This window comes from Pleurodeles waltl, chromosome 11 (assembly GCF_031143425.1).
Source record: "Pleurodeles waltl isolate 20211129_DDA chromosome 11, aPleWal1.hap1.20221129, whole genome shotgun sequence".
NCBI lineage: Eukaryota > Metazoa > Chordata > Amphibia > Caudata > Salamandridae > Pleurodeles > Pleurodeles waltl.
Window position 1 is genome coordinate 538265412 of NC_090450.1, and position 26737 is coordinate 538292148.

General features: G+C 43.6%; 1 protein-coding gene across 2 annotated transcripts in view; it reads right to left on the reverse strand.

Annotated features, from left to right (window-relative positions):
- The window catches only part of PIWIL2 (piwi like RNA-mediated gene silencing 2), a 1291255-nt gene extending 1268169 nt beyond the window's left edge, over positions 1–23086 (reverse strand). Inside the window, exons 1-2 of one of the 2 annotated variants that reach the window (XM_069213952.1) lie at positions 22914–23086; positions 5538–5631 (exon numbers count right to left, since the gene is read on the reverse strand). The gene's annotated coding sequence lies outside the window, so the exon portion shown is untranslated. Of the gene's footprint in view, positions 1–5537; positions 5632–22702 lie in introns of both variants that reach the window. The other variant, XM_069213950.1, reaches the window with a different exon arrangement.
- Positions 23087–26737: the final 3651 nt, after the last annotated feature.

Below are 26737 nucleotides of genomic sequence, written 5' to 3' on the forward strand. Positions count from 1 at the left end.
TCTCACATTTGATGATGGACCACAGGTTCTCAATGGGGTTCAGATCAGGTGAACAAGGAGGCCATGTCATTAGATTTCCTTCTTTTATACCCTTTCTTGCCAGCCACGCTGTGGAGTACTTGGACGCGTGTGATGGAGCATTGTCCTGCATGAAAATCATGTTTTTCTTGAAGGATGCAGACTTCTTCCTGTACCACTGCTTGAAGAAGGTGTCTTCCAGGAACTGGCAGTAGGACTGGGAGTTGAGCTTGACTCCATCCTCAACCCGAAAAGGCCCCACAAGCTCATCTTTGATGATACCAGCCCAAACCAGTACTCCACCTCCACCTTGCTGGCGTCTGAGTCGGACTGGAGCTCTCTGCCCTTTACCAATCCAGCCACGGGCCCATCCATCTGGCCCATCAAGGCTCACTCTCATTTCATCAGTCCATAAAACCTTATAAAAATCAGTCTTGAGATATTTATTGGCCCAGTCTTGACGTTTCAGCTTGTGTGTCTTGTTCAGTGGTGGTCGTCTTTCAGCCTTTCTTACCTTGGCCATGTCTCTGAGTATTGCACACCTTGTGCTTTTGGGCACTCCAGTGATATTGCAGCTCTGAAATATGGCCAAACTGGTGGCAAGTGGCATCGTGGCAGCTGCACGCTGGACTTTTCTCAGTTCATGGGCAGTTATTTTGCGCCTTGGTTTTTCCACACGCTTCTTGCGACCCTGTTGACTATTTTGAATGAAACGCTTGATTGTTCGATGATCACGCTTCAGAAGCTTTGCAATTTTAAGAGTGCTGCATCCCTCTGCAAGATATCTCACTATTTTTGACTTTTCTGAGCCTGTCAAGTCCTTCTTTTGACCCATTTTGCCAAAGGAAAGGAAGTTGCCTAATAATTATGCACACCTGATATAGGGTGTTGATGTCATTAGACCACACCCCTTCTCATTACAGAGATGCACATCACCTAATATGCTTAATTGGTAGTAGGCTTTCAAGCCTATACAGCTTGGAGTAAGACAACATGCATAAAGAGGATGATGTGGTCAAAATACTCATTTGCCTAATAATTCTGCACTCCCTGTATTTTGTTAGACAGTTGACGTTCAACCCGTGCTCTATCCTGAAAAAGAGTTGACACATTTCCACAGGAGTTTACATGTTTTTTAAATCTTTTCCTTCGTATAAGTATACCCTATAGAGGAGAAAAGATTGCCTCGGTTACTCAATAACAGCCAGTAGGCATGTAAAAATGTTCTTTGCACATTTATTAGTTACTTGTATACAAGAATGAGCACCGGCAAAGCCGGTAGGTTTTTGACCTTGACCGCCTAGAATACTTCTGTTGCACAGGTTAACTGATTATTCCAAGTTTTTTCATGGTACAAGAAATCCATGATCGTGGACACTAATAAGCATACCAAGTTTGAGAAGCATTAGAAACAAACAAAAAAATGCACTATTTATATTGCTTAGAAAATGCAAGAGCATGCATGAAGAGCTATAGAAGACATTTATATAAAGCTGTATGTGGATCAACTCAAGACACCATCATTGATGTTAACAATTAGACAAATCCACCCATTTATAAAAGAACACTGATGTCATGCACATTTTTAGTACTTATGTATGCTGCTACTTATAGTCATAGTATTGCAATAGTTGTGTTATTTTTATCTCATTTATAAAGCGCAATGGTTACTCCAACCGGAGTGTCCCAGTGCCGAGATTCCACACTTTAACCGTAACCCGAGCTGCGCTGCCTAACAGAAAGGAAGTTTTAAGATTGTTTTAAGACAAACGAAAAAAAAAGATGAAAAAAAAACAGATTTTTGGTTTCTTTCAGAAAATTATTTCAGACCATTTCTGCCTCAGAGCCACAAGATGAGAGTTCCACAGTTTTGCAGCCAGAAAGCGGAAAGAACAACCTCCCATATGTGCTCCAGTTGTTTTGGGAACTATAGTCAGAGCATCACCAGAAGCTCTCAGACAACGATTAGGATGGTAAGGTTTGAACAGAGGATGTAAGTGGCGAGGACCAGTCAAGTTCATAATTCTGTGGCAAAAACATAGAGCTTTGCAAGAAGTTGTTTCACTCATCAGGAGCCAATGTAGTTGTCCAAGGGCAGTACCAGTAGAAAATAATCTAGGGTTGTTAAGCAGCATTCTGAGCACGATGAGGAGTTCTCATTTTAACTTCAGTAACCCCCAGGTAGAGCACGTTGCAGTAGCCCAGCCTGAACACCAGTAGAGTTTAGACTACTGTCTTTTTGGCTACCCCAGAAGTGACCCCAGCAACTTATGGAGCATCTTTAAGATGCCAAAACAGACACCTGCAAGATTAACAATCTGATGATCAAAAGCAAGAGTACTGTCAAACCATATTCCTACATTTTTTATCTTGGATTTCAGAGTTGGGATAGGTCCCAACACATCTGGCCACCATGCAGTGGCATGCAGTACCTAAGCTTACCAAACAGTTCCTAAAATTGGCTGCAGATAAGCCTTCATCCTGAACTAGGGAATGATTAACTGCATGTCATTAGCACAAGACATGATTTTGGCACCAAAACACTTCACCACATCGGCAAGAGGACCTATGCATAAATTAAACAGGATCAGACTAAGAGCCGAACCCTGTGGCACCCCCTGCTGTAAGGAGAAGAACTGAGGCAACGGGCTGTTTGATCACCTGTAAGGTGCAGTTCTGGAGAAAACTGTCCATCCAGCTTATGGCTAAATCGCTGACACTGAAACCCCACAGCTGTTCAAGAAGATGATTGTGAGATACGTGTCAAATGCTGCACTCAAATCCATAGTAAACAAGGCAGCCGTCCTGCCCTCGTGAGCCACAAGTCCCAGCGGCAAGCAAAAGTGCGGATTCAGTGCTGTAATGGAGTCGAAACCCAGATTGGGTCTCATGCAAAAGCTTTTTCCTCTCTCTATATCCCATCAATTGCTAATTAACATGCTTTTCAGCTATTGTAGAGAAAAACGGAAGCAAAGATATAGGTCGAAAGCTTACAGGTTTAGCCAGACCAAAGGAAGGATTTTTAGGGTGGGGGAGGGGGGGGCAACTGCTGCATGTTTCCACTGAGAGGAGAACTGGCCCGTTGTAAAGGACTTATTAAGCAACTCAAAGGTAGGATAACTTCCATACCTGATTCCAATAAGATGGGTGAAGCAGGATTCATAGGAGAACCTGATTTGATTTTAGGAACAAGAGACTGGAGCTCTGGAATGGGGAGGGTTTTTATATGAGAAATATTCTCCAAACGGTTAGACGAAGAAGACCACTGGACACAAGGCAAGCCTCTCTAACCTCGTTTGGGAAAGAGTTGTAGATCTTATCTATTTTGTCGAAGAAGAACTGGGCAAATTGATTGCAAGTTTGTGCAGGAGTAGAAATAACTGCAGAGACGCACTCCAAAGAGGAAAGAGATTTTACTAACCTACACATCTCATGCGGAGAGTTCTTGGAGAGCTCAATCTTCTGAGCATAAAACTGACTACATATGTCAGTTTAAGACATTATGGGCCAGCGGGAACCGCCAGAAGACCGTTCCGCGGTCAAAAGACTGCGGCGGTCATTCTGGGTTTCCCACTGGGCTGGCGGGCGACCGCCAAAAGTCCGCCCGCCAGCCCAGTGGGAAACACCCTTCCCACGAGGAAGCCAGCTCCGAATGGAGCCGGCGGAGTGGGAAGGTGCGACGGGTGCAGTTGCACCCGTTGCGAATTTCAGTGTCTGCAAAGCAGACACTGAAATTCTTTGTGGGGCCCTCTTACGGGGGCCCCTGCAGTGCCCATGCCATTGGTATGGGCACTGCAGGGGCCCCCAGGGGCCCCACGACGCCCCATACCGCCATCCTGTTCCTGGCGGGCGACCCGCCAGGAATAGGATGGCGGTATGGGGTGTCAGAATCCCATGGCGGATTCCCATGGGCAGCGGAAAGTCGGCGGTACACCGCCGGCTTTCCGCTTCTGGCCGCGGCTGTACCGCCGCGGTCAGAATGCCCGGCGGAGCACCGCCAGCCTGTTGGCGGTGCTACCGCCAACCACCGCCCTGGCGGTATTTACCGCCAGGGTCAGAATGACCCCCTATATTCTTTTATGGGCTTGCAATAAATATCTTAATTTGAAGAGTTGTTTTTACGCCGTAGGGGGTCATGACATTTGTAGGATTTCTTCTTGAGACGCAGCTCCTAACTGAACCACTCTGTCGAATTCTTTCTAAATTAACAGAACACTTTAAAAATAACCATTCAAGTTTATTAAATGAAAAACGTAACTGCTTGACAATGCAACCCTTTACTACTCACCTCAAAATATGTTCTGCAAACATTTCTTAAATGACTAAAAAAACATAAAATTCATTACAAAAACAAGACACTGACAAGGCTTAAAACATCCCTACAGATTCAACACAAAGACAGTTCTAATGCAGTATAAGGAACCCTACAGTACCATGACACAGAATAATGGTCACAACTCAAGGGTCAATAGTTCAAATGTTGCACTTTGCCAAAATACTCCCAAACTACTCCTACTGACATCTACAACACTTGCTATACCCACAGCAACATAACACACACAAAAGTGGACATGAACAGCACTCAGTGCATCATGACACTCAAACCCTATTGACACTCACAATTCTCAAACTTAAGACATCAACAATACTAGGACGTTCACATCCTTCACAGTTTCAAAACACTTGCAAAATGCATTAACAAAGAGAGGCAGGACACCTACAAAACTCACAACATCACAACAATCAATATCTGTCAATATCTATGATTCATGAGCCTCTCACAATACTTTCAGCATAACAAGAACTACATAACCTCCAAACACCTACAGCATCAACAATATCTAATTTGCTACATGCAGACACTTACATGCACTACACTCACCATTACAACAGTCAACCTACCAACACCTACAATATCAGGACACTCGTGGTGTTTGAGTCTTAGTACATCATGGTACTGACTAGGGGCCGCTCCTCCATTAGGGTGAAGAAGTTGCTGGAATGGAAAGAGCCTGCATACACTCCCAGTCTGCATGGGAGCACCCTGGCTGGGCGCTCCCAGCCAATCCTGGTGCTGCTCTGAGCAGCGTCAGAATTGGGCGCAGCCTGTGCCTGCCTGCAGCGATGGAGGAGAGGAGCGGCGCGGCATGAGGGAAGGTAAGTGTTTTTTTTCATTTAATTGAATTAATGCTTATCCCCCAACCCCGCGCCGCCCCTTCAACAGCCGGCGAGCCGCTACTTGTACTGACAACTCCATGGTACTTGCAATGTGCACAGCATCAAGAAACATGCACATTCTTAGCACCACAACAACACTCAAGAAATGCAGGCACTAAGACAGAGATTACAATATACATAAACACATTGTAGCTCACATAAAGACATATCACGACTGACCTGTTCTCTCACTTGCACACATATTTATCCACCCAAGAGTTAACACAAGTATTTACTATGTGTATGCACTCTGAATCTCTTTATGTGCACATATGGCCACATATATGTGCTGCTCCTCTTACCTGAAAACAGGACTTATAGTTGTCACCAGAGGAGTGGCGGAAGGAGTGAAAAACAGGTAAGACTGCAGAGTGGGTTGCAGGATTACTGCAGCACCTGTTGAAAAACCAATGAGCCCAAATCAGTGCTAAATCAATCCAGAACTGACCACAATTGAGCTGGGTTATAGTAACATCTCTTGATACTGTGCACATCTGATACGCTAATGGAGTTTTAGCACAATGCAAGCGCACCTGAATTTTTGAATTACTTACCGGTAATCTTCATTACTTCGATTCTGCCTTCCTCATCCCAGTACTTACTCAGTGAGGATTTATCCTTAACCCCACTTCCCAAGCACTTTTATTTCCATGGATAACATCACTACTCCTCCTATAAACTCCACTGCCTCCAAATGCACATCTTGATTTTCAAAGCTCTTTAGATTGTTGATGATGGCTCCCAGGTAGGGATGGAGGAAAGTTCGTAACTGCTGGGGCAAAGAAGGACGAATGGCAATAATGAAGCTTGTGGGTATGCAACCCAGACATTACCTCCTCATCTCTCATCTCCTTCCTCGTCCCATTCCTCACTTGGTGAGGATATACCCAAGCAGTATACCTTCCTCATAACCTGATAAAACTACCCTCAATACGTATAACCAAGGCAACCACAAATATTGGTGAGGAGAAATCTCGATACTATAATTTACTACACCCCTACGAAGAAAATTAATTCTATAATAAACTCCATACTGACTTAAAAATTGCGGTATTAAAAAGGGAATCCTAATTCCAAAACTAAAATGAATTCCATGAGCTCCCTTCCATCTGAGAAACCGAAGAAGAGCAGCTCATATGGCGGCCTACATATGTTTACAAAAAGAAACTCTCCTGTGAGGCAAACGTATCCTTTCTAGAAAACACCTGTACTGAACTTAGAGGGTCTTTGTTCAAATGCTAAGTAATAATGTTAGAACTTCAAGTTCACTGACTCAAAATACACACAGAGAGATACAGACTATCTTAGCTGTCCCAATCATTGATAATACTGAGACCTTCCAAGATCTATCATCCCCAGTAGAACCAACAAAAAAAAGAGCTTATAGTCTCCAAAGGGTGAATCCCAGACCTTGACTCTGAAGAGACACTGGTATTCAGAATAGGAAGGTAATTCCTTAATCTATAGTAACAACTGACATGACATTTTTGGGGAAAGGTGGCGAAATAAGGAAATTGCTACAGTAGGGTTTGAAATTTCTACTATTCAAGCGCTACTATAGTACTAGCCCTGACATAATCAGAGAGGCTATTATCAGAGCTCTTCTGTAAAGAGACTGCTCCCATATTTAGTTGCCACACTACATGGCACCAAAGGGACACGTAGATGTTTTTAGAGGACAAGTAGATTTATGAAGCAACCTGTCACATGGACAAGTAGATACTTTATTATATTCCACACCCCTGCAGGTAACTAAAAAAAAAAAATCTGAAGGCACAGGAGTGTACTACTGACCAATGAAGGTGTAAAGTGGCCACCTAATGAAATATTGTCAGAAAATGGTCCTGAAGGAATAATAATAATGTATTCCAGAACAACATAAATTATAGGAGATTTTTCTTTGGTATCACGAACATGAGCAAGATCAAAGATATCTCGCCTCCAGTTCAAAAACCTGAAGATTCTCTTGGCCAGATTAAATAGCCTAGGATAACTGCCCAAAAGTACTAATCAATCCAACTTGGAGACATTTGTAATAACTCCTTGGATGTCAGAGTGTAAACACAAACCCTTATGCCAGATGTCAAGGGGTGAACTACTAGGGTAACCATTCCTGAATACTCTGTGATTGAAATGGATGTCTCAGCTAATTACGATGAAGTTTTAGAAGTACCTTTACTCAAAGAAGAAGAACAAATCAGCTTCTTACCCACACTAACATACTTCACTTCAATATCATTAGCTCTAGATGGCTTCTTCACTTCTCTTAATGTCAAGAGGAGGGAGAATAAAAGGGCACACTTTCTAGGCACTATACGATGCCATGGCCCAAAAGCAATCATTACCTCTACAGGGAATGTATAGCAACTCTAACTTGTGTATGTGAAAAACAAAACTCAGGTCACTCTGAAATCACCCAATTGCATTTTCCAATTAAAAGTCTAATATTATGAAAGAAACTGAATCCAGAGGGCATCCAAGAAAGCAGAAAAAAAATATATATAAGGATATTTCTTGAGTGAAAAAAAATGGAAAAATATTGACATACATTTTAAGCAATAGAGAAGAACCCAATTAATAGAGAAACTCTGCCCTCGGAGCTTCCAAAATACTTTTTGAACAGAACCTGCAGAGAAACTATACTACAGATTAAATCTCATCCAGAAATCTATCCACAATTGTAGAGTCACCGGATGGAGTGGGAGTATCTTGAACTGGATCCAAATTCAGTCACCTCCCTTGAAGAGGGGCTGACAGGAGGGGTTTACTCATAATTATGGTGGAAAATGCCTTTCTATAGTGTGAGAAGCTTATTTGTCGGTTGAGTGGGATGTTAACTCTGGTCAAACAACAGCTACGATCTCTGTAAGAATGAATCACAAATGTCACTAAATTAACCTGTGCTTAACCCTCTGGTAGCCTGGCACAAAGCAGTCAGCCTTAAAACAGAGGCAAATATTTATGCAGCACACAAACAGTAAGTGAAAACACAATACAAGAAAAATCCGACATCAATTTAGAATAATAGAATACATTTTAATACATTATTGGACACCAAAATGACAAAACTCCAGTTAGGAGGTATGATTTTTTTAAAGTGTTAGGTAAAAACTAGAGCTTAAATGATCAAAGCACCAATCATGGATATCTAGTCACGCGAAATCGGGTCAAAATCGAAAAATATGGCCAAGAACAATGGAGCATGGGTCAGATACAGAGAGTGGATTGGGCCCAGTCAGAACTTACCTTCAGACTTACAAGAAATTTTGACAAAAAGTCTGAGTAGGTACAGGTTCAGCAGGGTAAGGCTGCAGGTGGTGTCTGAGGAGGGAGCATCCTCATCAGGGAGCCGCTGGATGAAGTCTTTCTTCATTCTTTTCTCAGTCACCTTTTTTGAAGTCAAAAACCTCCAGCGAGACAGGGCTGGAGGCTGTAGCAGACAACAGTTCCACGAAGACAGATACCCCTTTGGACAAGGTCTGCTGAACAAGATTTGCTGCTGTGGAGAAGATCGTAGCCGGAGCTGCTGGAAAGCCAGGCTGAAGGGTGATGCATGTTGGGTGAATAGATGAAGATTGGCCCGGTCTTCCCTCAGTTCTCAGAGCAGTTGTTAGGCAAAATATTTCGATGTTTCAAGTTTTCGATTTTGGCTATCTGGACATCTTTTAGCACCACCACCAAAAGGTCCATTACTAGAGGACAACCACCTGGGGGGTTGGAACTCCCTCAGGCTCGGTCCAGGTGTGGATTCAAGATGGTTGGAGCCTTTTCTGTCCCGAGGCTCTGATCAGGAGGCGAGCCAACTAGCCTGTAGAGTCACTCTGGTAGTCCTGGATTCAGCAGTAGAACAGAGCTCAAGCAGCAAGGCACGCCTCTGAGGATTCAAGGAAGGCTTTAATCAGGAAAGCAGTCCCTCCAGGTGAGCAAGGCAGACCTCTGAAGTACACAGCAGGCCATACAGCAGTAGGCAGTCCCCAGAGAGTCCTCCTGCAGTCCTTAATGTGAACTGAAGAGTGGGTCTGAGGGCCCTATTTTTATAACTTGTGCCTCCTTTGAATTAGAGGTTTCATGAGAATTCCCTCTGAAATGGTTGACATTTCGTGTTTCCCCTGCCCTGCCTCCCAGCTGGCAACATGAACAATGCAGGGGTGACAAGTCTTTTGTGTGAAGGCAGAGCACAGACTATTCAGCTCCAAGTGGGACCGTGCCCAGCTCTGCCCCTCAATCCTGCCAGCTGATGGTCCTTCCAGGCATAACCAATCCCTGTATTGTTTGGCTGTCTGGGAGGAATAAAATTCAACTGCCAACTACATCCACTCATGTGACTCAGAAATAGGCTGCAGGCACTAAATTGTTAGCGCAGGAAAATGGCAACTTCAAAAAGTAACATTTTCAAAATTGTACTTAAAATCCAACTTTACCATTAAAGAGGTTTTTAATTACAATTTCTCAGACACCAACCCCAAAATGCCCCCCCCCGTTCCCAATCAAAAGTTAGCACTTATTAAAAGTAATAAGGCAACCCAATGTTATCCTTTGGGAGAGGTATGCTTCACAGGAATGAAAAGCGAATTTAAGAGTTTTTTTTCCCTAACATGACATATAAAACTTAAAAGTACATGTCGATATTTTAATTACAATGCACCCTGCCCTAAGGGCTACCTAGGGCCTACCTTAGGGGTGATTTATAGGCTCTAAAAGGAGAGTTTAAGGCTTGGTAAGGAGGTTACATTCCCAAGTCGAATTGGCAGTTTAAAACTGCATTCAATGGCAGGCCCAAGACAGGTTTTAAAGGGCTACTTACATGGATGGCACAATAACTGCCGCAAGCCCACCAGTGGCATTTAATATACAGGCCCTGTTTATACACTATACTGCTCTACAAAAGACATAAATAAATTAAATATGTCAATCAGGTGCAAGCCAATTTTACTATACTGAAAGGAAGAGGCACTTGTCCTGAACAAACTTATGCAGAAGCAAAATAGTTAATATGATACAAACTAGATTTCCTTTTTCTAAAATCTTAAAACACACACATTTATAACTGTAATGCTAAGCATACTGAACTTTCTTTTGCTCTTCAATTAGAAAATACTTTTAATGAAAAGCTCAGTTTTCATGACCAGTTTGCTGGTTGAAGTTTCATCCATTAAAAGCAGCTAATTTATGGCCGCTAGTGTGGTAGCAGAAGTAAATTCTGGGAATTGTGGATTCCAAATTATATAATAAAAAATGTCACGTTCAAGCATTAGCTGCCTGCATGCATGCTCAAAAAGCTCACCCTTTTTGAATATCTAAAAAGAGTGCTGAAAAAAGTACAGAGTGAGAAACATTTAGAATATACATTTAAACCACATTGACACATTTCAGCCATTAAAGGCGCTTACAGTACTTCTATTGCTGCACCTCTCCAAAGGACTGGATACAACAATGTTCTTTTATGAGCATAAGGGATGGGCATGGCCAAGATGGTAGCCGGGCTGGACGTGCTCTGTGGCCAGCCCGGCGAAATCATCCATGATCCTGCTCCGCCAACCACATCTACCTGCAGATGCCGTACGGGATTGCCTGCCCTGACCCAGGACTGCAGGCCTGGGGGTGCTGTGTGAGGTCAAGGTCTCGTGTTGCCAGCCTCAGTGTGGCCTGTGGACTGCCATGGCCGCTGAGTCGGTGGTCCCGCTGCCCAGAGGAAGTACTGCCCCGCAAGAGCACGACTGGTGGTGATTTGGGCTGGAGGACGGGTGTCCCTGCCACAACTCCCAAGGGGTCATTCAGCTGGAGAACCTGAGTGGGTGCGAGTTGCGGTGAGCCATCTGCCCGGGGGACCCTGCTGTGCACTGGTGCCAGCGCAGAGACAAGAGGAGTCTGACCCTCTGAGGAAGGGAGAGTGCACCTCGTGGAGAGCAAGCAGTTCCCGACCCCCTGGTGGGACCATGGCAGAGGTTTGTACTGAGACCTGTGAGTGAGTGAGTCCGGCAGGACGTTGCTGCTCTTGGGAAGGCCCAGTCTGATGACAGAGGGAGGTCTTCACGGAGGATTGTGTGGAGCCATCTGGCTGAGACTGGTGGTGCCACATGGGGCGAGCTGCACAGGACCCCTATGAGTGATTGGAACGTGGGGCCTGCTGGGACACCATGAACCGCACTGGGAGTAAGCTGGGGGTGGTGGCAGTTCTTAGTTTGTCCCTGGAGAGCAGTTAAGTCCACACAAAGTTGTAGCTGCTGCGGGTGTTCTGCCTGTGGCGTGGGGCAGCTGAGGACTTCTGATTGCCCTATTACCTATGCTAGCCTCAGGGTTTTTTGAGATGCGCTGCCCTGTGGAGTAGGTGGTGGCATTTGGCCCACAAGGAGACGTGAGCCTGTTGCATCATCTTTCTGGGTGCCTGTTGGCGACTCGGCCCTGCTTACCTATTGGCCAGAGGGTGTAAAGGATCGACAGGAATCCTTGGACCTCATTCACTTTATTCCCTTCACAGGTTCCACATGTCTGAGCCCCCTGGTGTTGTACTGTATTCTGCTGCTATTGGGAGCCCGGTGAGGTGGGCACCTGTGAGGCACAGTGCTCCTTGCCCTGCAGTTTGGGCTCGGCGGTGGTATAGTGGACCGAGGTGTCAGCCTTTTTTTGCCAGGCATGCTCTACTCTCAGACTCTGTGCTCTAGGGTGGATCTGGAGGGTGCTTGAGCTGGATCAGGTGGCAGAGACCCCCATCGCCCACAGCCTACAGATTAACATTATGGGGAAGGGCAGGCCACAGAAGGCAATCCCAAATGTAAGTGAAGGTAGCCCATTAGAGACAGTAGAGCGATCAGCGAAACTGAATGAGATGCGAAGACAGTGACCATTTCACAGTCATAAGTTAAGAGAGTGAATCGAGATGCATATCCCACGTGTATGCGAAGGTAGCTGTTTTGTGACAGTAGAGCAAGCACCAGCTTTGAAGATAGATGCAAGGATGGTGATTGCTTTGCAAGCTTAAGACAGGCGAGCGTAAACAAACTTTGGGAACATAATAAGTAAGTGTGAATTGTTCACTGCTCTTCACATTAATTAGAGGCCACCCAGTACAGACGGAGTGCGATACGCAGATTGTAAAATGAGCCTTAAATAAGAAAGAGACCAGTTACTAAGGGCCCATCGTGGGGTGGCTACTGTATGGGACAGGTTGGACTGTTTCACCAGACAAGATTACCGCCAGCCGTTGAGGGAGACAAATCGGGATGCTTGCTTAAAAGAGAGCAACTTCCCTCCCCCCGATGTTATTGCTGATTCAAATGGATAGAACACACGTGGCAGCATAGTTAGGCATAAATGACCTTTTGCGTGACTATCTCGCAGGTGTGTACGTGGTCCTGGAGGGTGACGTGCGACTCACAGTGGATGACTTCCTGAACGGAGTTGACTTGTTCTGCCTAACAGACAAGCAGAGGGACCTCTTCGATGGAGAACTACAGGCTGAGGAACTCAGGGTGGTGAAATGCCCGAGGCTATACTTACGCCACCTTGCTGGTCCCAAGACTACTGAAGACGCTACTAGAGGCTAGGGACAGAGGTTCTCTGCCGGCATCCATATATGAAGCACTCATTGTGATGCTGCCTAAGCTTTATAGGGATCTGAATGATCCCAGCTCATACAAGCAGCTCGATGCTGAATGTAGACATAAAGATACTCTCCAGAGTACAGGTCATGAGAATGCAGGAGGTAGTGCCGAGCTTGATTCCTGCAGATCAGTGTGGGTTCATACCAGGAAGAGGCACCCATAGGAATCTTCAGCACCTATCACATGTGATGTACTTGACCTGAGAGACACCTCTCGAGGCAACGCTTGTATCGCTAGATATCGAAAACGCCTTTGATACACTTGGTTAGGAGTATATGTGGGTGGTTCTGTGGCATCGAGGAATGGGTTCTGAGTTTGTCTTGGGTGCACCTCATATACACAGAGCCTGCTGCATGGGTGTGAACGGAGAGGTGGTGTCTGAGGCTTCACCGGTGTAGAGAGGCACGAGACACGGTAGACCCCTATCTCTACTCCTATTCGCCATAGTGATGGAGCTTTTGGTGGAAATCCTTAGGCAGGATTTGGAGGGGGGGGGGGAATACCGATGGGGTAGATGGCACATGTATCCTGGAAACATCCTTCTGTGCCTATGATGGCCGGAAGTATCAATCCCTAAACTGATCAAAGTACTGGATGACTTCACCGGGGCCTCTGGACTGAGAGTTAACTGCCTCAAGACGGTGTTGTTCCCCATGGCGGGGCTGGTGGGACTCCCAGGGAGAAGCTTCCGGTAGTGGATCTGCCTTGGGATCCAGATAAGTTCGGGTATTTAGGAATGCAAATTGCTCACGAGGAGGGACCCCAGTAGAACCTGAAACTGAGTCAGGTGATGACTGGTCTACGTGCATGGGTTTGGTTCCGTAACATGCTCCCGGTCTCAGTGATGGGCAGAGTAGCCCTAAGCAAGATGGTGCTGCTGCCCCGCTGCCTGTATACAATGCAGAACTCATTTTGTGATTGCCCTCAGTCCATGTTCACAGAGATGAGTAGTCTCCTAATGACATTAGTGTGGGCAGCCAAAAGGAGCAGGGTCAAAATGGACCTCCTAAAATTGGACCTTTATGAGGGCGGACTGGGTCTTCCAAACTTGCGTCTCTATCACTTTTCAGGGCTCTTGCAATACGCGGCCTTGTGGTGTACTGAGGGTACTAACTGGGAAAAACACTTGCTGGGGGGTTCAGAGGAACACAATACCCTCCCTCAGCTACCAAAGTGCCATACCAGGGTACAGACGGACCATCTGTGAATAGTGCGGCAGGTGGCAGCGACGTGGGAGCATGCGGTTCGAGGATTCTCCGTGGGGCACCTTACACGCGACTGCTACTGTTGGAGTGGCTGAAACCTTTTCAGCACATGTAATCCTTGATGGACATGACAGTGGCTGGGGGGGTGGCTGTCATATGGTGCGTGATCTATACTTGAATGGCACCTTCGTCACTTCGATGGAGGTCGCTGACCAGTTTGGGTTGACATCGTGACAGCTCCTCCAGTTTGCTAAGCTCTCCCACACAGTTCGTGAGATCTGGCCTTCCCAGAGGAGCTGAAGGAATCCAGCACGCTTGAGATTATATTAGACCCAAGCAGTAGCAGGGGCCTTGTCTCCTTAATATATGGGGCGATGAAGTCTGAGAGGTGCTTAGCTGTCGACCACATCAGTGCCAGATGGTCGTAGGCTCTGGGAGATCCCCTTATTGATTCAGAATGGAGTCAGGCCTTCGCCCGGGTAAAGGACACTACCAGTAACACACACTTCAAACCCGCCCAATTTTACTATCTACACCAGACATATCTCACTCCCCAGAGGCTTAGCTAGATATTTCTTGGTTGCCCGGTTGCTTGCCGTAGGTGTCCGCAGGTGGTGGACTACTGGGCGGACGTGCTACGGACACTATGGGAGGTAACAAGAGTCAGGCTGCACAGCACAGAACATCACTGCCTGCGGTCTTTTGCCGACGACGGCTGATGTAACGAAGGTGGGACATCAGTTAGCGCTGCTGGGCCTGGGGTTGGCCAAGAGGGGCATAGCGATTCATCGGATAGGCACTGCCCCTTCAAAGTAGTATAAATGGTTAGTGAATTTGAATCAGTGGTCAACTGAAGAGGAATGTCGGCTGAGACGAGAATGCAGAGCGGGACTTGGAAAATCTGGGGGGTAATGGTGGAGCATTTGGTTGAGATAGCCAAGACCCTACCAGGTTCCCCGGGTCTATCCTGGGGGATTTCTCTGGTTGTGCCCAGGGACACGAATGACTGAGTGATCGCGAGCGGTGGAGTCAGCAGCCCTGCTGAAGGAGAGCGAGAGCACAGCAGAGGCGTGTCGGGGCTTATATCAGCCCTCCCCCCCTCAGGAAATGTGCTACTGAGATGTATGTTGTGGTTATGACAGAACCCAGTAACACCAACCCCTCCCCCTCTTCGTGGCGAGAGTGCTACCAGGCTATACCTCATGCCTGCTCTAATGCTTATCTGCTCCAGATGTTAACCTTGCTGCACAGTTTTATGTTCTGTGTTATATGACATAGTGTTTCATAATGGAAAAAGATAATAAAGACAAGTTGAAGAAAAAAAAAGAAGAAACCTTGTTCTGTGTTCATCCCCAAGGTGCCTTAACATCGCCTCTGGACAGATGAAAAAGCCTAACTGACTCAGCGAGATCGTACCCGCAATCACGACAACAAACACCAATCTCTTCATTAAGTATATTAATACAGCCATAACTTCTAGAAGAAGGGAAGGTTGACCCACATCTCCAAGAAAAAAAAATATATAAGATTTTAGCAGATGAGCTTAACAATCCTACAATTTCCAACCTTCCAAGTAAAACAACTATAATTCCATCACAACATACTTATTTAATCCCTGAAGACAATCCTTCTGCAAAAACGGTAAGTGGGATGGCTTCTATAGTGAAAACAAATGCACACCTTCCATCAAGCAGGGGAACATAAATAAGGAATAAACCAGCATTTCTCTAAAAATAAGAAATGAAGTTCTCCTCAATAATATGCTTCTTTTTTCCTTAACACAACTACTCTATCTGGAGGAAACAGCCAAAAATGTAAACGCACACGACCATACTTTCACAAAATACCTTAATCTGTAACATGTACAGTGACAACATCCCCCACCCCTCTCCCCTTGCACACTTGGGGGTCCTAGACCTACGAGAACAGAAATTTGTCCATGGCTCAAAATAATCATTTATCATGAAAGAACTGAATGGACATTACTCAAGGCCCCTTATGTTTTCCAACAAATACATTAATCTTTTTGCATATTCTTGTGATTACTGGGATACCCTGGATACTCTCACGGGTGACAAGCAGCGGTCTACAAATTCACCTTACTTTACATTTATAACAAGACAGACCACCTGCCATATTACTATAGAGATAAAAGAATTTGCACTTTTAGTCTTACAAACAAGACACTCGTACATAAATTACATAGCACACACAGGCAAGAATGGCAAAAACGTGTACACTTGCCAATGCTATTTATTCTTTCTGCAAAAATAAATAGCTGTACATACGTTTGAAACGTTTAACATTTACAATGCTCTCTGATTAGATGCTTTGCTTTCAAAATAAAATGTTCAGGAAAAAAAAATGCAAGTAGGAAAAAAAAGAAACGTTTTGCTACTATGAAATTTTAGGTGCTATTTCTTTGAAGCGTCTTTTAATAAAATGTGCTGATGCATGTTAGTATTTCTAAAAACTATATTCCCAATGGAAAATCAGTATAAACATTTTCAAAAAGATTATGGGAAGCATGAAAATAAACAAGCACTGGCAAAGCCAACCGATTAGACACTGGTTGTCAGCCTTTGGTTTTTTCAATGCGTGTCTTATTTTGACATGACTTTTTCAACACTATTGTTTTGGGAGCTGCCCTGCCCTCACCATTGTAACAAACATAGGCAAAAAGCAAAAAAACGTTTTTTTGGTCTCAAAAAGCACACATTACCACCATAGTTCCTGGCACAGAACAAAACTACTTTGTCTGCCAATATGCTCCTTGTAGAAAAGCAGAATGCTTTTACTCACGGTAAAGCCAGCCAATAGATGGATAGAGAGAAATTTAGAATTTTAATAAAAGACAAAATGTCTTGGTTAATGCCAGATATAATTAGGGGCCCAACTCTTTAAAAAAAAGTCACGAAAGTGCACCATGGTACATGTCTTTGCATTAGTGGCTTTTGTGAATTCACAAGAATTTACAGAAGTAGACCAGGAAATTGTATTCCTATAAAAAATCTGTGAACTGTATTTTAGCACAAGCAAATATGCATGTGTAGATTTGCTCATGCAAACATTTATTGAGCGTATAAGAGTTCACTTTCTTACAAGCACTCCCTCCCCCCCCCCCAGACGATGGAAGAACCTCTACTTCTGCCCTTGTCAGGAGTAAATTTCCAGCCTTTCTCAGTATGGGAAAAGATTAGAGAAGAGCTGGTGAAAATCCTTAAAACATACAAAGGCATTTCAACCCTGGAGCCATTAATTACTGCTTTCTCCTACCCCAGTATCTAGATCGGTGGAAAGGTGGCAAAAATCAAGAAATTGCTATAGTAAGGATTGAAATTGAAAGTATTCAAGCCCTACTATAGTAGTAGCCCTGGCATTATCAGAGAGGCTATTATCTGAGCTCTTACATAATGAGATTGCTGCCATAATTTGTCACCGCGCTACATGTCACCAGGGGACAATGAAGATATTTTTTTTTTTCACAGGACAGGTAGATTTAAGAAACAACCTGTCCCAGGGACAAGTAGATATTTTATTAAATTCCACAACCCTGTAGGAAGTATGAAAATAAGCAAGCACTGGCAAAGCCAAACAATCCAACATTTCTTTTGCGAGTCTTTTTGGTTTCATCGATGCGTGTCTTGTTTTGGCATGGCCTTTGTAACACTTTATTGTTGTGGGAGCTGCGAGGCCCTCACCATTGTAACATACACTGGCAAAAAGAAGAAAAAAGTTTTTGGTCTCAAAAAGCACACATTGCCACCAGTGGCGTAACAAAGGCCCTGCAGCCCCATTCCAGGGACCCCCTCAGCACAGCACATGCCCTGAGTGACTCTAGATAGGGAGGAGGGTCCTCCATGTTCTTTGCAGGGGGGAGGGGGGGAGGAGGGCATCCAGTTTGTTATGCCACTGATTGCCACAGGAGTTCCTGGCACTGAACAAGACTACTTTGTGTGCCAGTACGCTCCTTGTGGAAGAGCAGAATGCGATCACTCACAGTAAAGCCAGCCAATAGATACACAGAAATATAAGAAAAACAAAATGTCTTTGTTAATGCCAGACCTAATTAGGGACCCAATTCTTGAAGAAAGTAACAAAAGTGCACCCCTGGTATCTGTCTTTGAATTAGTGGTTTTAATTCACAAGAACTTAAAGTAGACCAGGAAATCGTATTCCTAGAAAGAATCTATGAACTGTATTTTAGCACAAACAAATATGCATGTGCAGATTTGCTCATGTAAAAATCTGTTGAGCATTTACAAGTTCACTGTCCCTCCAACCACTTTTTTCCCCCCAACCCTGGAAGAACTTCCACTTCTGCCATTGTCAGGAGTAAATGTCCAACCTTTCTCATAATGGGAAAATATTAGAAAAGAGCTGGTGAAAATCAAAGTTAGTAGGTCTGCAGACTCAAAGGCATTCAATCCCTGGAACTATTGCTTACTGCTTTCTCCAGCCACAGTATGTAGAGCTGCAGAAAGGTGGCAAAATAAGGAAATTGATATAGTAAGGATTGAAATTCAAGTATTCAAGCCCTACTATAGTAGCAGCCCTGGCATTATCAGAGAGGCTATTATCAGAGCTTTTATGTAATGAGATTGCTGCCCTAATTTGTCGCACTACATGGCACCAAAGGGACAAGTAGATTTTTTTTTTACAGGACAAGTAGATTTAAGAAGCAACCTGACGAATGGACAAGTAGCTATTTCACTAAATACCACACCCCTGGGGTATCACCCATAGCAAACAACTAGAAAGGGCTTTTTGAAACAAGCAAAAATATTATCATCAAGTATGAATCTTAGTTTAAATTAAAAAAAGGGAAAAAAAAGGGGACATGCTAAATTGGCCCTATATCTCTATGATCCCCCTCCTTGATAAACATACCTATAACAACCACTCGAGTTAGAAACAAAAGACAACTGACAAGGCTAAGCTATGGCATCACTCCCTTGAAATAATATTGTCACAGGAAAACAAGAATCCATTTCGACCGACTTTGTAATTTATGTCATGGGGGGGAGGGGGGGGATGAGGGCATTGCTTGACCATAACACTGCATCCATAATGATGTACCCGATATTTCTCAAGCTCGACATAGGATCATGCTTTGAGCGTTAAGGATGATGCTTGAAGGGGGGAATCTAATCGACTGGCAGCCAGATTTTTTAAAATACTTCAACGGATTGCTAAAAAATTTAACAAAGAAAGAAGTGCCTCACAACAGAAGTCTTTTTTTTTTTAATTAACTTAAAAATAAATAGTTACAATTCAGGAAGATAAGCAATGCATCTGTGATACCAATTCAACAAAGAAATCCTGACTTCCAGCACACTTGTATTTAGACACAGTGTATGAACTAGTAGAAAGCTGATCTCAGTTGCTGCACTTTGCAAATTGCCCCCTGGAAATGTTTTATACAATTTAAGACTGGCTTAACAAACATTTACTTAACACAATTGCATAAAGACTAGACTATGAATTGGTAGAAATTCGAATTCAGTTGCAAATATTTATATTGTGCATTTTACATACCACCCTCTCGAATGTTTCTGATCACATTTTAAAAACCTATGTTTTAACCAGTTTAGTTCTGTAATGATTCTACATAATGAATCAATAATTTACTCTATAAAAATTGCAAGGTAGTATATTTTTTATTTACTTAATCTTCTGATTCTACCACTAGCTGCTACGGAGATTATGGGGAGGCCGATCTTTTCTATTTCAGCAATTTACAGCAAGTATTACCAGTGTTTTCCTTTGGAAGCTAGACCTCACTGATTTTCCTCTTAGTATTTACATATTTTGATTGAGATTCTCATAGCTTAGGCATTTTCTCTCACAATTTTACTTAATGGATTTGTTCTTCAAGAAATAGTTTTCTATTCATCACACAGATACAGCAGAGTTTAAAAACAAAACTGGCTTCGATGTGATGAAGTTTTGCAAATTAACATGCATTTGTCCTCTTAGCTCCACAGACCACAGTGGACTCCAGCAATAGTTCACTCCATGTCGGCAAGATGCAGTGTTGACAATCCAAAGATTCAATTTTATAGCAAGCATTACTGATGCTCTGTGAATATACATACTTAAAAACATCCATTATACACTTCAGAAACATTGCTTTACATGGCACTACAAATCCAATACTAAACAGAGATAACAAATTCTTATCTCCATATCTATCTTATCCCTTTATATTTTCCATCCTCCAGTTAAGACGATGTTCTCTCACCATGTAGTAACTACGTTCACTCCATGGTCCTGATCCTTTCTCAAATTTCTTGAAGTATCCTAGAGCCTCATACATCCATTGTTCCACATTTAAACACCATTACAGGCTTTAGCAAATGCCAACTTTCCTCCACACTCCCTTATGATGGTACAATGCCGAATTGCAAAAGATATGTGGGTAATCAGGTATGGTGAATCGTGTCAACCTCCCAGTAGTGCCATCTCCACTGGCATATAAAACTCGTCAGTGGTATTTTTTCATATCTGATCACCTATCATTTAAACTGACAAACTACTACTAGCCAATATAGTCTTTGTTTACTTTATATGAACCAACTGCACTAACATACCCTAAAACATGTGTTCTTACTTGGATGGAACTAGGGTGCAGTGTATTGATGAATTACAATACTGCTGTTTTCAAATTACTGAACAAAGGATAGAAGGGCGAGTTGGTCTTGCCAGGATTTAAATTAATGGGCAACAAAAGTCATCCATCGGAATCTCGTCTCTGGAAATTACCCAGGTTACCATTTTGCGTTTCTATTACCATTAAATCCTATCTCAGGAGTCCTTCTATCCCCAGGCCTGATCTAAATCCATCTACGTGCCCATGTCTAACAACAAAAATGTCCCTTGGGTGCTCTTACCTCAATAAACTATGTTTACCACATGACTCCTTGTCACTGGGGATATCACTCTGCAGTCCTGAAATATTTACAAATCACAGTACCTGGTACTTTAGTGACCAAGAGAAACGCCCAGAACACAACAGGTCATTATATAAAAACCAAGATGGGGATGCTGAACTCAGTGACACCAAGAAAAATTGATAACTAATTTAAGCACAACCTAACATCAGACAAATGGTCACTGCTACAACCAGCACGAGGGGGGTAATCTTCAGTTGCCGCCATTCCACTTTTCACACAGACCTTTCAGTGGATCTCCTAGCTCTACTGTAGATTGCCAACATGGACTTCACTCAATCACAGCCTTTCCATTGACTTCAAGTTCCCCCTAGGTTTAGAACACATGCAATTGTCCTTCAATTTACCGCTAGTAAGGGGTAGCATAAACCCTCCACAGTAGCAGCTTGAGCAGGGGTAGAAGCCACTGGCAGTGTGTTTACCATAGTCTTTAAAATACTGTACATAAATCATTTGACTTTTACTGGAGACACTTGTCTCCAAATATAAATGCCACTGCAAGAAAATATTATGAAGAATTAAGTGTCCTGTAGCGGATCAAGCAAATCATGGCAGTATAGAATGAAGAAAAGGAGGGAGCGATGGATGGATGAACAAAAGGGCAGAGAGATGGGAGAGTGGATGGAAATACAGGTGGGTGAAAAACGGAGAAAAGGATGAAAGGAGGAGGGATGGATGTGGGACAGAAGGAATGATGGATTAAGAGATGGGTGGATGGAGAGAAAGATAGGTGAAGAAAAGAAAGCATAAGTGCAGCAAAATAATAAAGGCTAGAGAAATTTGGATGACCAAATTCATTAAGAATTTCAGAATGCTTTCAGGGAAGCAGACAATTGAATGCTGAGCTTGCTCGTATCACTTCCACATTCAGTGCCATTTAGAATACGGTTCTTAGAGGGGGATACTTTATTCATGTGGCCACACCCCTGACCCTAGACTCATGGTGAACAGCAATCTAATCAAGGGTACAAGTTATCATCCTTTGTTAATTTGAACACCTCGTGTACAAACCTAAATCTAATACACAGTGGGTGACTGTATAAAACCATCAATAGACATCTGAGTTAAGGCTCACAAACGATTATTATTTTTTTAAATCAGAAACATTTGAGATTCACAGCTGACTCAGCCCCATTCTTGCAACTTTCCCCGCCCTCTGGGTTTTGAGTCCTACAAATATATGTCATTTTGACCACTGCAGGGACATATCCGATGATTATCCTAAATCAGTTTGTCTCATGGGTGGTCAAGATTACTTAATGGCGGATCACACACTGTACTGTACTAACTCGATGTAATGTGTTCTAGACCATTTGCCAAATAAGACAACAAATCCTGTGCTCTGATCCTATGAATAAGGCGCCAATGAAGATAGATTTAAAAACACCCTGTAGTGACCTGGTACTTTATTCAAGATGTGTTAAATATGCGCAGCCAAGTGTAATTGTAAAAGTTCATTGTTCAGATTTCTTAAAATCATTTATAATACACTCAGAGAAAGGAAACTCAAAAAGATCATATAGAATACCATACTGTTCAAAAGTGATCTTAAAAAAACATACTACTTAATACATTGACAAGAAAATTAAGAGGAAATAGAGGAAAATACGGGATGTACTAGAAAAGGAGAAATATTATTAAAACAATAGGCAAGAGGGGATGTTGCCCCGGTGACACGAAGATATTCTGGTAACTAAATTGGACTCACCTTAACATCAGACAACCGACAAGTCTTTTCAATAACAATCACGAGCGCCTCGCCAATCCAGACCCACAATTCACGAAACTCTGCCTCCCACATGCCCTCCCATCACCCTTCCTACAAAAACCTATCGGAGGGTCTTTTGGTCTCGTAATAAATCGCTGACAAACTTTCGAAAATCCCAGCCCTTTCCTTTGACTGTAAGTATATCTCTTACTGTCAGAAACGTACAGCCGCTCCAGGAATTCCACTGATGTGCCCTACTTTCTCCAACACGCCTGCGTTTACCGAAAGTGTCCTACCTATACTAGAACATTTTCACAAACGGGGTAACGTCTGTAGACTATCCAACAGGAACTCCATGAACGCGTATCCAACCCACGCGCACATTGAGCGCAACCATTGGCTGGGAAGAATGACGGCATCTAAAATCAGACTTTCCATTGATTGTACGTCTCGCGTCATCAGAACCGCAACTTCCTATCAGACAGCAGCGAAACGCCCCAACGAGAAAATACGAATCATCCCAGATTTGTTGGGTCGCGAGGTCAGTAAGGAGAGCGCGTTACATTTCTTAGGCTGTTCCCCTGAGTCGATATGTGACGTATCGTTTAAGACAAGAACTTGATTCATTGTTCTGTTATAGCAGAACAATCAAACTGAGCTGCCAAGAGTGTTGTATATTGGTATTACGTGTGCTTGCGCTAACACGTGTTATGTCTAACTAACCCTCTTTAGTTGATAGGTGTCCCCATACAACGCATGACGTGTTTAGCGTGTCCTCATTTTCAAGCCAACACTCCACTTTATTTTTTGTAGTTGCAGGCAATTCTACAGGGAGTGCAGAATTATTAGGCAAGTTGTATTTTTGAGGATTAATTTTATTATTGAACAACAACCATGTTCTCAATGAACCCAAAAAACTCATAAATATCAAAGCTGAATATTTTTGGAAGTAGTTTTTAGTTTGTTTTTAGTTTTAGCTATCTTAGGGGGATATCTGTGTGTGCAGGTGACTATTACTGTGCATAATTATTAGGCAACTTAACAAAAAACAAATATATACCCATTTCAATTATTTATTATTACCAGTGAAACCAATATAACATCTCAACATTCACAAATATACATTTCTGACATTCAAAAACAAAACAAAAACAAATCAGTGACCAATATAGCCACCTTTCTTTGCAAGGACACTCAAAAGCCTGCCATCCATGGATTCTGTCAGTGTTTTGATCTGTTCACCATCAACATTGCGTGCAGCAGCAACCACAGCCTCCCAGACACTGTTCAGAGAGGTGTACTGTTTTCCCTCCTTGTAAATCTCACATTTGATGATGGACCACAGGTTCTCAATGGGGTTCAGATCAGGTGAACAAGGAGGCCATGTCATTAGATTTCCTTCTTTTATACCCTTTCTTGCCAGCCACGCTGTGGAGTACTTGGACGCGTGTGATGGAGCATTGTCCTGCATGAAAATCATGTTTTTCTTGAAGGATGCAGACTTCTTCCTGTACCACTGCTTGAAGAAGGTGTCTTCCAGGAACTGGCAGTAGGACTGGGAGTTGAGCTTGACTCCATCCTCAACCCGAAAAGGCCCCACAAGCTCATCTTTGATGATACCAGCCCAAACCAGTACTCCACCTCCACCTTGCTGGCGTCTGAGTCGGACTGGAGCTCTCTGCCCTTTACCAATCCAGCCACGGGCCCATCCATCTGGCCCATCAAGACTCACTCTCATTTCAACAGTCCATAAAACCTTAGAAAAATCAGTCTTGAGATATTTCTTGGCCCAGTCTTGACGTTTCAGCTTGTGTGTCTTGTTCAGTGGTGGTCGTCTTTCAGCCTTTCTTACCTTGGCCATGTCTCTGAGTATTGCACACCTTGTGCTTTTGGGCACTCCAGTGATGTTGCAGCTCTGAAATATGGCCAAACTGGTGGCAAGTGGCATCGTGGCAGCTGCACGCTTGACTTTTCTCAGTTCATGGGCAGTTATTTTGCGCCTTGTTTTTCCACACGCTTCTTGCGACCCTGTTGACTATTTTGAATGAAACGCTTGGTTGTTCGATGATCACGCTTCAGAAGCTTTGCAATTTTAAGAGTGCTGCATCACTCTGCAAGATATCTCTCTATTTTTGACTTTTCTGAGCCTGTCAAGTCCTTCTTTTGACCCATTTTGCCAAAGGAAAGGAAGTTGCCTAATAATTATGCACACCTGATATAGGGTGTTGATGTCATTAGACCACACCCCTTCTCATTACAGAGATGCACATCAACTAATATGCTTAATTGGTAGTAGGCTTTCGAGCCTATACAGCTTGGAGTAAGACAAGATGCATGAAGAGGATGATGTGGTCAAAATACTAATTTGCCTAATAATTCTGCACTCCCTGTAGTTCGTCACTGGAGTGGGCTGAAAGGAAAGGTGCTTCATTCAACATCTCAGCAGGTAGAGTACCTTTCATGAGCGGCTGAAGGTGTCACAAGTGACCAGAGGCCCACATGGCAGCTATGCATACGCCTAATAATGCCTGTCTCGGGGTGACGCCCACGTTCTTGTACTTGGTTGGGCATGGCCAGATGATGGCTGACATGGACTCTGTGCCGTAAGAGTGCAAATTGTCTACGTTTACGGATTGCTAGTTAGGATTTTTTAACTTGGCTTTTCAGCACTGAAGGTTGAACCTTGCCCTAGGGCCTAGTGTGCCAGTGCTTAGTGTGTCTTTCAATTCCTATGTAAGGATCTGAATAGATGTTATATAATATCAATTCCTTAAACTTAACTTCTTGTTTCTCGGTATGCCTGGTTTCGACATAAAATGTATTTATAACTTTTTTTAGGTTGAGGCAATCGTAAAACCGGGTGTGTGTTGAACTAGAGTCTGAACTGGATCACGCATCAGCCAGCCTTCCATCAGCTAGCTGTCCGTCCTTCTCGGCTAAGTGGGACCCGGCTTTTTTACATTATGGAATCCTTCGAGTGCCACCCTCCCTCCCCACCCTTGTTTGCAGTGCTGAATATTTCTAACCCGTTCCCTAAGGGCACTCTGTATTCGGAACTGGCTATTAGCCTGCCAGAGACTACCTTTAGCGCGCCCAGTTTATAATGAGGGGCAGACGTACTTTTGTCCCTTCCACTGTTCCTGGACGCTGTGCCCCATAGAACGGTTAGTGTCTCCTTATCCATATTTCCCATGTCTTCTCAGCGCGGCTAGCTTGGCTTCCTCTCACATCTTAATGAACTATTATAGAATGAGTGAATTAGCATTAGAACTCCGTTCTTTGGGACAAAATATCTTCACTTCGGTTTGTTCGAAGTATTTGCATTAAAGTATTTGCATTAATAACTCATTTGTTTTTCTTCAGTAATATCTTTGTTCTGCCCTCATTGGTGAGCAGGTGCAATACGTTCTTATCCTTCAGGATAGAAAGACGGCATTGCTTTGAATATCCTTCAAAAGTAATACCCAGGACAATAGATGTAGGAATAATGTCCCCTTTACTTACCAGTAATCTTCATTCCCTAGCCACCTCACTAGGATTGGACGGTTTTCCCAGACAAAGTCCGGGTGGTAACTCTTTCCTTCTTGTGCGCTGCTTTTGGAGCTGGCAGAGTCCGGCTGTTCTGTATCGTAGTGGAATACACATCTGACCAGAATGCTAAGCACAGTGGATCTGGGGGGTCGTGGAAGTTTAGACCTACTGAAAGAACCTTCCGTCCCGGTACGCTTACACGGGTGGGCAGGATGTATCTGCCACCCACATTAGAAATCTTCAGAAAACAGAGAACTGGAGTGAAAGAGAAAGCTACTAAGGACTGTCTCACACTTTTCAGAATGGAGTCATCTCAATTAAGGGACAGCAGATCACTACCTCAGTGTTGATTCGACAGGAGCTTATGGAACTGATTGTGGGGAAGGCAGAGGACAAAGGTAAGTGCAGACTTCAGCCAGTGGGAGTGCATACCATAGATTAGGGTTTTGAGAGGCTTACCGGTTTCGGCAGTGGAAGTTGCTATATTGAGCCTTAAACCGACCT